Here is a 12,175-nt window from a genome sequence, read left to right on the forward strand (position 1 = left end):
AGGCAAAGTGTTATTTCTTAAGCAAGGAGATGCACAAGCTGCCTTCCTCACGTGGTAGGTCCATTTCCTAAAGGCGACCCAGCCTTATGCCTCTACTTCTCCTGCACACGGTCCTCTCTGAAAGCGTTTGATGGCTGAGTCAGAGCCAGCGTCTGAATATTCCGGGCTGATGACCCATGCTGGGGCTTACGCAAGCCTCCGGAGTTCTGCTCTTTCAGTGTGCAGCCTCACCTTGCATTTATTTATATTTCATTTAGAGGGTGGCACCCATCAGAAGGTGGGGAGAGAGAGCTAAAGCTTAAAATCTGTCAATTTTGAGGCTTAATGACCGGGAACTCTAAAAAAAAAAAAAAAAAAAAAAAAGCCCGATGAGAAAGCAATCCGAAGCTAACAGCTAAAATGACGTATGGGGGATCATTTATTAACGGAATGTAATCACCATACTCTTATCCCTGATCAACAAGGCTAATCAACAGCAAGCTAGAACTGTTTTTGTTTTGTGTGACAGCACAGTTGGAACTATGCAGCAAGATGCTAATAACAGAGGTGCTCTGAAAATAACACTGTCTTTTAAATATTGGTCACTAAAGGGGCTCAGTTAAGTGTCCGACTTGGGCTCAGGTCGGGATGTCCACTCTGTGAGTTCAAGCCCCGTGTCTGGCTCTGTGCTGACAGCTCAGAGCCTGGAGCCTGCTTCGGATTCTGTGTTTCCTTCTCTCTCTCTCTCTCTCTCTCTCTGACCCTCCCCAACTCGTGCTCTGTCTCTCTGTCTCTCAATAATAAATAAATGTTAAAAAAAAAAAAACACACCTTAATATTGGTCACTAAAAACTAAAAGAATGCCAGTATTTTTTTAGGAAATCATTTTAAGATCAAGATGTTAATAAATTAAGAAGATTATAGGTCATTTTTTTATTCAAGAGAATAGCCTAAGTATTTACAGTCAGACACGTAAAAATATAAAAATTTGCTAGAAAATTGAGTATCTCCATTTATAGACTATTTTATATGTGAAAGAGAAAAGCTAGTTTAAAACGTTACCTAACTACAGACACAAAACACCTTTTTATACTCATTAAAATATGATCCTTAGAATGAATCTGGATGATTAACTGTCCTGGATCTTACGTGTCACAGAGGCTTCACATTATCAACAGCAAATACGGTATCGGTCACAGTAAGAGCACTGCTTATCACAGTAAATACAAACCCGTAATGCAAACACCCTGCTTGGCAATTTTTGTGCAACCGTCTCTTGCGAGATGAGAAGGGTTCGTTAGTGTTTTCACCCTGTGATTTAGCATCTGCTCCAGGTTGAGGGGGACCTCGGCTCTGCCATTTCCTTTGTGTCACGTGTACTTCTATTGGACCGCCTTTGATTTATGGCTCCTTTGCAGGACTCTTCCCAATACTCCATCGTAGAGGCTTTACTTAGTTAAACCCAGATTTATAACCATGAATACCATACATCACCAGGAACTATAGGTGAATGAAAGGTGAGAGTGCCCACCACGCCCTCCAAGCCGAGACCGCCCCTCTCCTCCCCGGGAGACCCAGAGTCTTGCAGCCGACACGGAGAGCCTGGCGGGCGGTCCGTGCAATGCTATGAGTTGGGAAAACTCAATCTCTTTATTTTTAGATGAAAAGAAAGCTCTGATACAGTCCTCCCACGCTGCTATGGACGGTGGGTACCCGTCCACTTTGGAGACTGCTGACGGGGAGACCAAAACGTACAGAATCAAAGCAAAGCAGACTGTGCGCTGCTCAAATACACATACCACAGCCCACAAGGGAGAGCATGGGCGTGCCACATGGTCACAGAGGGAAGGAACGCAACGGTGATCCACTCTTGTTCACCCTGTACCATGTGCGGACTTGCCTCCGGGCCTCAAGGAACTGCCGTTCTTAACCAGGAGAGCTGCGGGGTAGGAAGGAGACTCAGTTTCTAACTAAATTCCCTTTTTCAAACTGGCTCCCATTCGTCTGTTTTAAGCTGATATTCTCTTGTCGCATTCAAACTCACGCTACTTAAAAAATGATAAACCTACCACTTCCAGAAGGGAAGTATAAGTTATGTATCAAAAATGAAGGGAACGGACATCTACTGCATGTTTACTATGGACCATGTGCTCTACTGTTAATTAATTCTCACAACAATCCAGGGAGCTGATAAAGCTCTGTCCTACGGATGACTCAACAGGGTTAGAGAGAGAGAGGCTTGTCCCAAGTTAGCCGGTCAGTGTCCGGAGGGAGACCAGTACTTGGATGTTCTTTACTTTATCATGTTGTCTCCAGCAGTTCTTACTAACAAAAGCCTTACTTTTCTTAATGGAAAATATTTGGGGTGAAAGGTGTAATTTGTTTCGTCCCCAGTTTCATTTGGAGTCAGGCTGCCACAGCAGCCAAGAACGTGAAACAATTTACTCAAAGGTATAGACTCGGGGGCGCCCGGGTGGCTCAGTGGGTTGAGTATCTGAGTCTTGATTTTGGCTCAGGTCATGATCTTACGGTTCGGGGGTTCAAGCCCTGCATTAGGCTCTGTGCTTACAGCGCAGATCCTGCTTGGGATTCTCTCTCTCTCTCTCTCTCTCTCTCTCTCTCTCATTCAAAACAAATAAACTTAAAAAAAAAAAAAAAGATATACGCTTGTATTTCCTACCACTGCATTAGAATTTTGCAGACAACAGTAAATTTAGTGATGATGATTTTAACAGTTAGGTGGCTTTTATCAACTTTCAGAGCAACCATTAAAACTGTTAAAAAATGATCAACTATTTCCCCTCTGATAATGTCTGCAGAAGATAAAATATTTAAGGTGAAAATGGGAATGAATGATATGTCAGTGCAACTCAAAGGCAACTTTTCAAAGGGAGGGATTTTTCCCTGGGTGTGTACAGTTTTCCTCCGCCCACCACGTTTGGCTACAATTCCTGAAATCTAAGTACAGCATGTTACCTTCAATTATGTTATTAGTTGTGAACAGTAATTATCCAAGGTCACGTTCTGATTAATCGGCTGCACCCTTTGAGTAACGTCACAATCACATTTAACCACTTATTATGAAACCAGTGAGTGATCACTAGAACACAGATTTATAGAAATGAGAAGCTCTGGTGGGGTAGATGGGGGTAAAAAAGAAGTAAGTATGTATTAGAGAGGCATTCTTGCTTGCTAAATGGCCATTCTTCCAAGAGGTAAAAGTAGAGAGCTAAGCCTTTTTTTTCTTTTTCTTAAGACAATAATAAACACATTTTGAAAAGTAAAATACATGTATTTCCCCACTGATTCTCAGTTTTTCCTCAAGTTTTTGTGCTTTAATCAATACATGTGTTAACAGCCTAGTCAGTGGGAGAGATCTCCAGAGGATTTACAAAGAAAATAGATGATATTTTCAAGAAAGACGTGATGTAACTGGAGGACAAGATGAAGACTGAACATGTGTCATTACATAGATTAGACCTCGTGGTAATGTGGGCTGTAAAGTGCTCAGAGTCAGAAGATGTAGTTTGGGTCCTGCCTCGGATACTTACCAGCTACCGGACTTGTAAGATACTCAGCTTCCTCTCTGTGCAGCATCACGCAGTAGCTGAGAGCACCTACCAGGTGTCAGATGCTTGGGCTTAATTCTTAGCTCTGCTTGTAAATGTAGACAGGTTATTTAACTTCTCTATGCCTCAGTTTCCTGATCTATAAATGAGGAAAAACACAGTGCTTGCCTCATGGGGGTGTTGTTAAAATGAAATAGGTTAATACCTTCAAAGTGCAAAGAGCAACGCCTGGCACATGGTAAGTGCTCATGAAGTGTCAGTTTCCGTCATTATTATTAAGTGTATCTGAGTATCTCCATTTATAAAGTGACAACGGTGCCCTACCTACCATGTAGGAAACAACTGCAATACATGTGAAACTTACGGATCAACCAAACCAGACAGGAGTAGCGAGCGCAATCTACTGAAAATTCCAGGAAAGCCTGCTGTTTAAAGTCCAACGTGATCATCTTAATACGTTACTGAGGGTCAATTTAAAACTCTTCTATTTTTACTTGATGAATTTATGCATGACCTTTCTCTTTCAAAGAAATTTACATTTTATTATTTTCAGAAAATGTAAACAGTACAACGCTGAGAAAGTTTTACTGCGTTTTTTTTAAATCATGAAAGAATGCTGAATTTTGACAAATTTTTTTTTTTTGCATGTATTGAGATGACTGGTTTCTCTTCCTTAGTCTGCTAATGTGAATTACATTGGCCTTGAACTCCTGGGTTACATGATAATTGAGCATGCTGCATTATTCTTTTGATACATTGCTAGATTCAATTTGCTAATATTTTGAGGATTTTTATGTCTGTGTCTATGAGGGATACTGACTTGTACTTTTCTTTTCTTGTAAGATCTTTGTCTAGTAGTGGCATTAGGGTAATAATGTCCTTAATAAAATGAGTTGGGAAGTATCCTCTCCTTGTATTATCTGGAGGAGTTTGTACTGAGATAGTAATAGTTCTTTCTTAAAAGTTTGGCAGAATTAATTCAAGGTGAAGCCTTCTAGGCCTGGAGTTTTCTTTGTTGGTAAATTTTTAAGTGTTAATTCAGTATCTGTTAAAGATACAGAACTATTCAGATGATCTATGTCTTCATGAGTGAGCTTTGAAAGTTTGGGCCTTTCAAGGAATTTGTCCATTTCATCTAAGTCATCAAATTTACTGGCAGAGATTTCTTATGGTATCACCAATTTTCTTTTCTTTCTTTTTCAACTGTACTGATTTTTTTGTTCTCATCTTTATTATTTCCTTTTTCTTGTTTTGGGTTTAATTTACTCTTTTTAACTTCTTAATGTGTAATCTTATAATTTATTCAAGACCTTTCTTCTTTTCTAATAGAAGTATTTAATACCATAAATTTCCCTTTAGCTGTATCCCACAAATTCTGATATTACATTTTCATTTTTGCTAACTCTAAAATAGGTTCTTTTATGGATCCAAAAATCCTCAACAAGATACTAGCCAACCGGATCCAACAATACATTAAAAGAATTATTCGCCACGACCAAGTGGGATTTATACCTGGGATACAGGGCTGTTCAATATCCACAAAACAATTAACATGACTCATCACATCAATAAAAGAAAGGCCAAGAACCACATGATCCTCTCAACAGGAGAGAAAGCATTTGACAAAATATAGCACCCTTTCTTGATAAAAACCCTCAAGCAAGTAGGGATAAAACGATCATACCTCAAGATCATAAAAGCCATATAAGAAAGACCCAACGCTAACATCATCCTCAATGGGGAAAAACTGAAAGCTTTCCCCCTAAGGTCAGGAACGCAACAGGGATGTCCACTCTCGCCACTGTTATTCAACACAATGTTGGAAGTCCTAGCCTCAGCAATCAAACAACACAAAGGAATAAAACGCATCCAAATAGGCCAGGAGGAAGTCAAACTTTCACTCTTCCCAGATGACACGATACTTTATATGGAAAACCCAAAAGATTCCACCAAAAAACTGCTAGAACTAATCCACGAATTCAGCAAAGTCGCAGGATATAAAATCAATGCACAGAAATTCGTTACATTTCTATACATCAGTAATGAAGCAGCAGAAAGAGAAATCAAGGAATTGATCCCATTGATAACTGTACCAAAAACCATAAAATACTTAAGAATAAACCTAACCAAAGAGATGAAAAATCTCTACATTGAAAACTATAGAAAGCTTATGAAAGAAATTGAAGACACAAAAAAATGGAAAAAGATTCCATGCTCCTGGATAGGAAGAACAAATATTGTTAAAATGTCGATACTACCCAAAGCAATCTACATATTCAATGCAATCCCTATCAAAATAATACCAGCATTCTTCACAGAGCTAGAACAAACAATCCTAAAATTTGTATGGAACCAGAAAAGTCCCCGAATAGCCAAAGTAATCTTGAAAAAGAAAACTGAAGCTAGAGGTATCACAATCCTGGACTTCAAGAAATATCAAAAAGCTGTAATCATCAAGATAGTATGGTCCTGGCACAAGAACAGACATTCATATCAATAGAACAGACTAGAGAACTCAGAAATGGACCCACAAACGTATGGCCAACTAATCTTTGACAAAGCAGGAAAGAATATCCAATGGAATAAAGACAGTCTCTTCAGCAAATGGTGCTGGGAAAACTGGACAGCGACATGCAGAAAAATGAACCTGGACCACTTTCTTACACCATACACAAAAATGAACTCAAAATGGATGAAAGACCTAAGACAGGAAGCCATCAAAATCCTCGAGGAGAAAGCAGGCAAAAACCTCTTTGACCTTGGCCACAGCAACTTCGTACTCAACATGTCTCCGGAGACAAGTGAAACAAAAGCAAAAATGAACTACTGGGACCTCCTCAAAATAAAAAGCTCTGCACAGCAATCAGCAAAACTAAAGGGCAACCGACGGAATGGGAGAAGATATTTGCAAATGACATATCAGGTAAAGGGTTAGTATCCAAAATCTATAAAGAACTTACCAAACTCAACACCCCAAAACCAAATAATCCAGTGAAGAAATGGGCAAAAGACATGAATAGACACTTCTCCAAAGAAGACATCCAGATGGCCAGTCGACACATGAAAAAACGCTCAACATCACTCATCATCAGGGAAATACAAATCAAAACAATGAGATACCACCTCACACCCGTCAGAATGGCTAACATGAACAACTCAGGCAACGACAGATATTGGCGAGGATGCGGAGAAAGAGGAACCCTTTTGCACTGCTGGTGGGAATGCAAACTGGTGCAGCCACTCTGGAAAATAGTCTGGAGTTTCCTCAAAAAATTAAAAATAGAACTACCCTACGACCCAGCAATTGCACTACTAGGCATTTATCCAAGGGATACAGGTGTGCTGTTTCGGAGGGGCACATGCACCCCAATGTTTATAGCAGTGCTATTTACAATAGCCAAAGTATGGAAAGAGGCCAAACGTCCACTGACGGATGAATGGATAAAGAAAATATGGTATATATATAAAATGGAATGTTACTCGACAATCAAAAAGAATAAAATCTTGCCATCTGCAACTATGTGGATGGAACTGGAGGGTATTATGCTAAGCAAAATTAGTCAGAGAAAGACAAATTTCATATGACTTCACTCATGTGAGGACTTTAAGACACAGAACAGATGAACACAAGGGAAGGGAAGCAAAAATAATATAAAAACAGGGAGCTTAGCATAATATAATTATGCTAAGCAAAATTAGTCAGAGAAAGACAAATTTCATATGACTTCACTCATATGAGGACTTTAAGACACAGAACAGATGAACACAAGGGAAGGGAAGCAAAAATAATATAAAAACAGGGAGGGGGACAAAAACATAAGAGACTCTTAAATATGGAGAACAAACAGGGTTGCTGGAGGGGTTGTGGGAGGGGGGATGGGCTAAATGGGGAAGGGGCACTAAGGAATCTCCTCCTGAAATCATTGTTGCACTAGATGCTAACTAACTTGCATGTAAATTAAACAATAAATTAATTAAAAAAATAGGTTCTTTTTACTTTTGACCTCCTCTTTGTGATGCATAAGTGCACTGTTACTTTCTGAATATGTGGGGGTATTTTCCAGATGTCTTTCTTACTGATTTCTAGTTTAATTTCCTTGTGGTCAAAGAACATATTCTATATGATTTCAAGTCTTTAAAATTTGTTGAGGTTTGTTTTATTTCTGGTCTGTGCTCTATCTCAGTGACCGTTCCAGATGCACTGATGATGACGGGTGGGATGTTCTATAATTGTCAGTGAAATCAAGTTGGTGGTATTGCTTGGGTCTTCCGTATCATTACTCATTTTCTATTTACTGTATTAGTTATTGAGACAGAAGTGTTGAATTCTCTAATTATAATTATGGATGTGCTTATTTTTTCTTGCAAGTCTATCAGTTTTTGCTTCGTGTATTTTGAAAGCCCTGTTGTTAGGTGCGTCCACATCTGGGATTGTTATGTCTCCTTGGTAAATTGACCTCTTTATTGTTACATGGTGTCCTCTTTATCTCTGGTAATGTTCTTTTTTCCGAAATCCACTTTGCTGATAACACAGTCACTCCAGCTTTCTTTTAACTAGTGCTTGCATGATCAAACTTCTTTCAGTCTTTTACTTTTAACCTGTCTAGCTCTTTCTACTTACAGTGAGTTTCTTATCGACAGCACAGAGTTAGATTCTACCTTTTATCCAGTCTAAAACTCTCTTTTAATTGAGGCACTAAATGCGGTTATTGACAGGGCTGGATTTAAATTTATCGCATTGCCTGTTTTCTCACTGTGCCACTATTATTATCATTGCGACTTTTTAAAAGTTTATTTTGAGAGAGAGTGTGTATGCACGAGTGAGCGCACATGCAGGGGAGGGGCAGAGAGGGACAGGGAGACAGCAAATCCCAAGCAGGATCCTTGCCGTCAGCGCAGAGCCTGATGCAGGGCTCAATTTAGTGAACTGTGAGAATCGTGACCTGAGCAGAAATCGAGTGGGACGATTAACTGACGGAGCCACCCAGGCACCCCTTTCTACTATTATTTGTTTTGCTTTAAACTTGCCTTTGGATTAAATATAATCTTATGATTTTATTTCATCTCCATCTTTGGCTGACCAGTTCTCTCTTTCTCAATTTTTGTGGTTGGCCTAGAGTTTATAATAGACATCTTGCACTTATCAGTCTACCTTTGAAATACCCTTTCCCACGTGAAGACCTGAAGAATTTGGCCCCACCTGCAAGTTACCATTTTGCGGATCTTGGAAGGATATGGAGATTTCTGGGTCAGTGATGAAGGACAGTTATTAGTCAAGCAACAGCAGCAACCAGAGCACTGGCCTTTTTTCACGGGTTCTGCAAGCCCCAGTTTGCACAAAGGTGGTTTGAAGAAGCTGGATGACCCCCCCTCCCCACCCCCATGCAGTAGCTTATATTATAGGAAGAGAACCATGAGCTCAGGGAGCCCAAATCTTTTATAATGGTCAGTAAGCAGGCCTACCTTTTGCTCCTGAGGGAGACACAGACATACCCTGATCCCACCCCTATGTTCTCTTTGCCTGGGACACTCTAACCCCAGATATCTGCCTGGCTTACTCTCTACCTCCTTCAAGTCCTAGCTCAGATGCACCTACTCAGAGACAGGCCTTGTCTGACTGTGCTCTTTTGGTTTGCAATTTCCCACCCTTATTCCAACCAGCACTCATTCTTCCTCCCCCTTTTTTTTTTCCCTTAAGCAATTGGTAGATATTGATGTCATTTACTGAGATCAGGAAAACTGCAGAAGAAAGAGTTGATTCATTCTGTTTCATTTTTTGAAGACAACAAAAGAATTCTGATTTAACCTTGTTCAAAATTTGTGGGATTGTTTTTTTTTTTTAATTTTTTTTAAACTTTTATTTATTTTTGAGACAGAGAGAGACAGAGCATGAACGGGGGAGGGTCAGAGAGAGAGGGAGACACAGAATCTGAAACAGGCTCCAGGCTCTGAGCTGTCAGCACAGAGCCTGACGCGGGGCTTGAACTCAGAGACCACGATCATGACCTGAGCCGAAGTCGGACGCTCAACCGACTGAGCCACCCAGGTGCCCCTATGTGGGATTGTTAGGTAGACAACAGAATGCACTAGTCTGGAGCTCAGCAAGGATGGTCAGGTTTGGAAATACACAAAATCTAACATGAATTTTACACTGTCCAGAGATAAAAATAGTTCTTGCCTTTACCACACTATACGACTTGACTGTTCATTGCCTCTGTTCCTTACTGATATGCAGCCATGAAATTTCTTTCATGTCTTCTCTCATTTGGTGTGGTAATTTGATTGTCCTGCTACTTAATTCAGCCAGATCATATCATTTTATGGGTTAGATGGGAAGGATATGTGGCAGTGGCTAATAGAAATTTGGCCACTTGAAACACATGTCGATCTCCTTCCATGGAAGTTAAAAGTGCTCCAAGGTTAGTCTCTCCTGTCTTAGATATTCAACATTGCTGAATGTCTCAATGAAAAATATCAACTCTGAACTGCCTGTCAGCTAAAAATAACAGCAATTCATAGTCTACCAACACTTTTCAAGGTTAACTCCACGAAAAAAGATAGAGCAACGGCTTGCTTGAGCCAAATTTCAGGGGGCATTTAGGGCAGCGGAGGGGAAGGCAAAGTGCTGAGAGAGACAAAAAGTAGGGATGTTATTTTTATCTCTATCGTGGCATTCTTTCCAAAATATGTAAAAGAGTTTAAAATGCTTTTTGAATGATCTTCCATTGTGCCCTGCACTATTTCGGACGGCAGCATTCAACAAAAAGTTGTTGGAAAACCTGCTCGTTTGAAATCTTACGTCAGGTTATTCAAGTGAATGCTGCAAGCATAGAGAGTCTCTGGTAAGAACACCCGGATTCGAGGCCTGGCTGAGTGACCTACTGGCTAAGTGACCTTGGGCCGACCATTTTGCCCCTCAAGCTCAGGAGAGTGAGCGCTGGGTGGATGTCCAGTTAACACGCTGCTTCATTTCCACGTGGTCACGCACCGTGTGAAAGCACAGCAAGGTCCCTTCTGTTTCCTCACCTTCACTCTGGTTCTTACATCTTTCCAAGGAAACGAAGTTTCCTGCATGGTTCTCCCTGCATGGTTCTCGTGTGTCTCTTCAAAAACCAATATGGCCCTTCTGAGATATTTTTTTAAGGATGTCATCTGTCTGGTTACTGAGAAGGATCCTCAGTTCTAACACTGGTGGAATAAAGACCGATCGGACATCATTAGACGTGATCCTGAGAGAGAAAGGAAATGGTGAAATCTCTGTGGATAGGACTAGATGTTTTTAGGCAGTGTACGAGAAACTGTGGGAGCATTTAGTCAAGGGGTTCGGTAGGTGGGCATGGTGATTTCACACATGGGCATGGGCTTTGTCATCAAACTGCCTGGTCTGAGTCCTGCCTCTATGACTTTAAGAATATGTGACTGTGAGCAAGGTAAAATCTCTCTAAGCTGGTTTTATCTATAAATTGAAGGTTAAAATGAGATATACTTCATGTACACCCTTTTCCCAGAAAGCTACTACGTAGTATACACTCTTGCCAACGTGACGCGGTCAGCCGAGAAAGAGGAAGACACAGGAGCCAAAGTCAGCCGAAGGAGACAGGGGAAGGAAATTCCCAGGAAGATGTTGCAACCGGGCAGGAGAACCAGAGCACCGTGTAACTGGGGCAGAAAGCAGGTCTCCAAGAAGAGAATGGAAACAAAAACTTGATCTGATCTGCTTGACCATTTTGCGAGGAGTTTTAGAGTTATGGCTGAAAGTCTGTCGCTGTATCCATGACTGGATGCATGTAACACATCATCAAGAAAGGCCTAGAATCCAGAACACATCAAGTATCTGCACAAAGATAAACAACAGAAAACCTGGCAAAGGATTTGAATGGAAACTCATAAAAGCGGAAACCCGTAAGAGGTGGGGGAAGAAATGCTCATCCTCGGTGGTCATCAAGAAATTGCAAATTAAAACTATAATGAGGTGCTATCACAAAACTGACAAAACTAAGTGCATGTGAAGTAACAGAACCTCTCATACACCACTGGTCAGAGAGTCAACAGTAGCCCCCCACGGAAAGCACTCTGGCATAATACACGTTACCTACTAAGCAATTCCACTTCTGGGCGTACGTCTCAGAAAAGGGTATGTGCCTGTGCTTACTTATGACCAAACTCACATACTTTAACCGTGTAAGAATTTAACTATCGAGGGGCACCTGGGTGGCTCAGTTCGTTGAGCGTCTGACTTCAGCTCAGGTCATGATCTCACGGATCGTGAGTTCAAGCCCTGCATTGGGCTCACTGCTATGAGCACAGAGCCTGCTTGGATCCTCTGTTCTCTCTCTCTCTCTGCCCCTCCCTTGCTCATGCTCACTCACTCTCTCTCTCTCAAAAATAAACAAACAACAACAAAAAGAATTTAATTATTGAATGTTTTTCTGAATGTAAGTAATATAAGGACAAGGATGTTGGCTCTTCAGTTTACTCTGGTGCCTGGTATTGTGAATCAGATTAATTACTCAAGAAACGGTTGTGGAATCACAAAAACACTAATTAGAAAAGAAATATGCACCCCTGTGTTCACTGCAGCATTATTAACAACAAATTATGGAAACAACTCAAGTGTCCATCACAGA

At 40.7% G+C, this 12,175-nt stretch overlaps 1 protein-coding gene across 4 annotated transcripts in view; it reads right to left on the reverse strand.

Moving 5' to 3' along the window:
* Window positions 1–12,175, reverse strand: part of DYM (dymeclin) — a 350,855-nt gene that overhangs the window by 50,073 nt on the left and 288,607 nt on the right. The window lies entirely within an intron of this gene.

The sequence above is a fragment of the Panthera pardus genome, unplaced genomic scaffold (genome assembly GCF_024362965.1).
Source record: "Panthera pardus isolate Hobbes unplaced genomic scaffold, ASM2436296v1 HiC_scaffold_15, whole genome shotgun sequence".
Classification (NCBI taxonomy): Eukaryota; Metazoa; Chordata; class Mammalia; order Carnivora; family Felidae; genus Panthera; species Panthera pardus.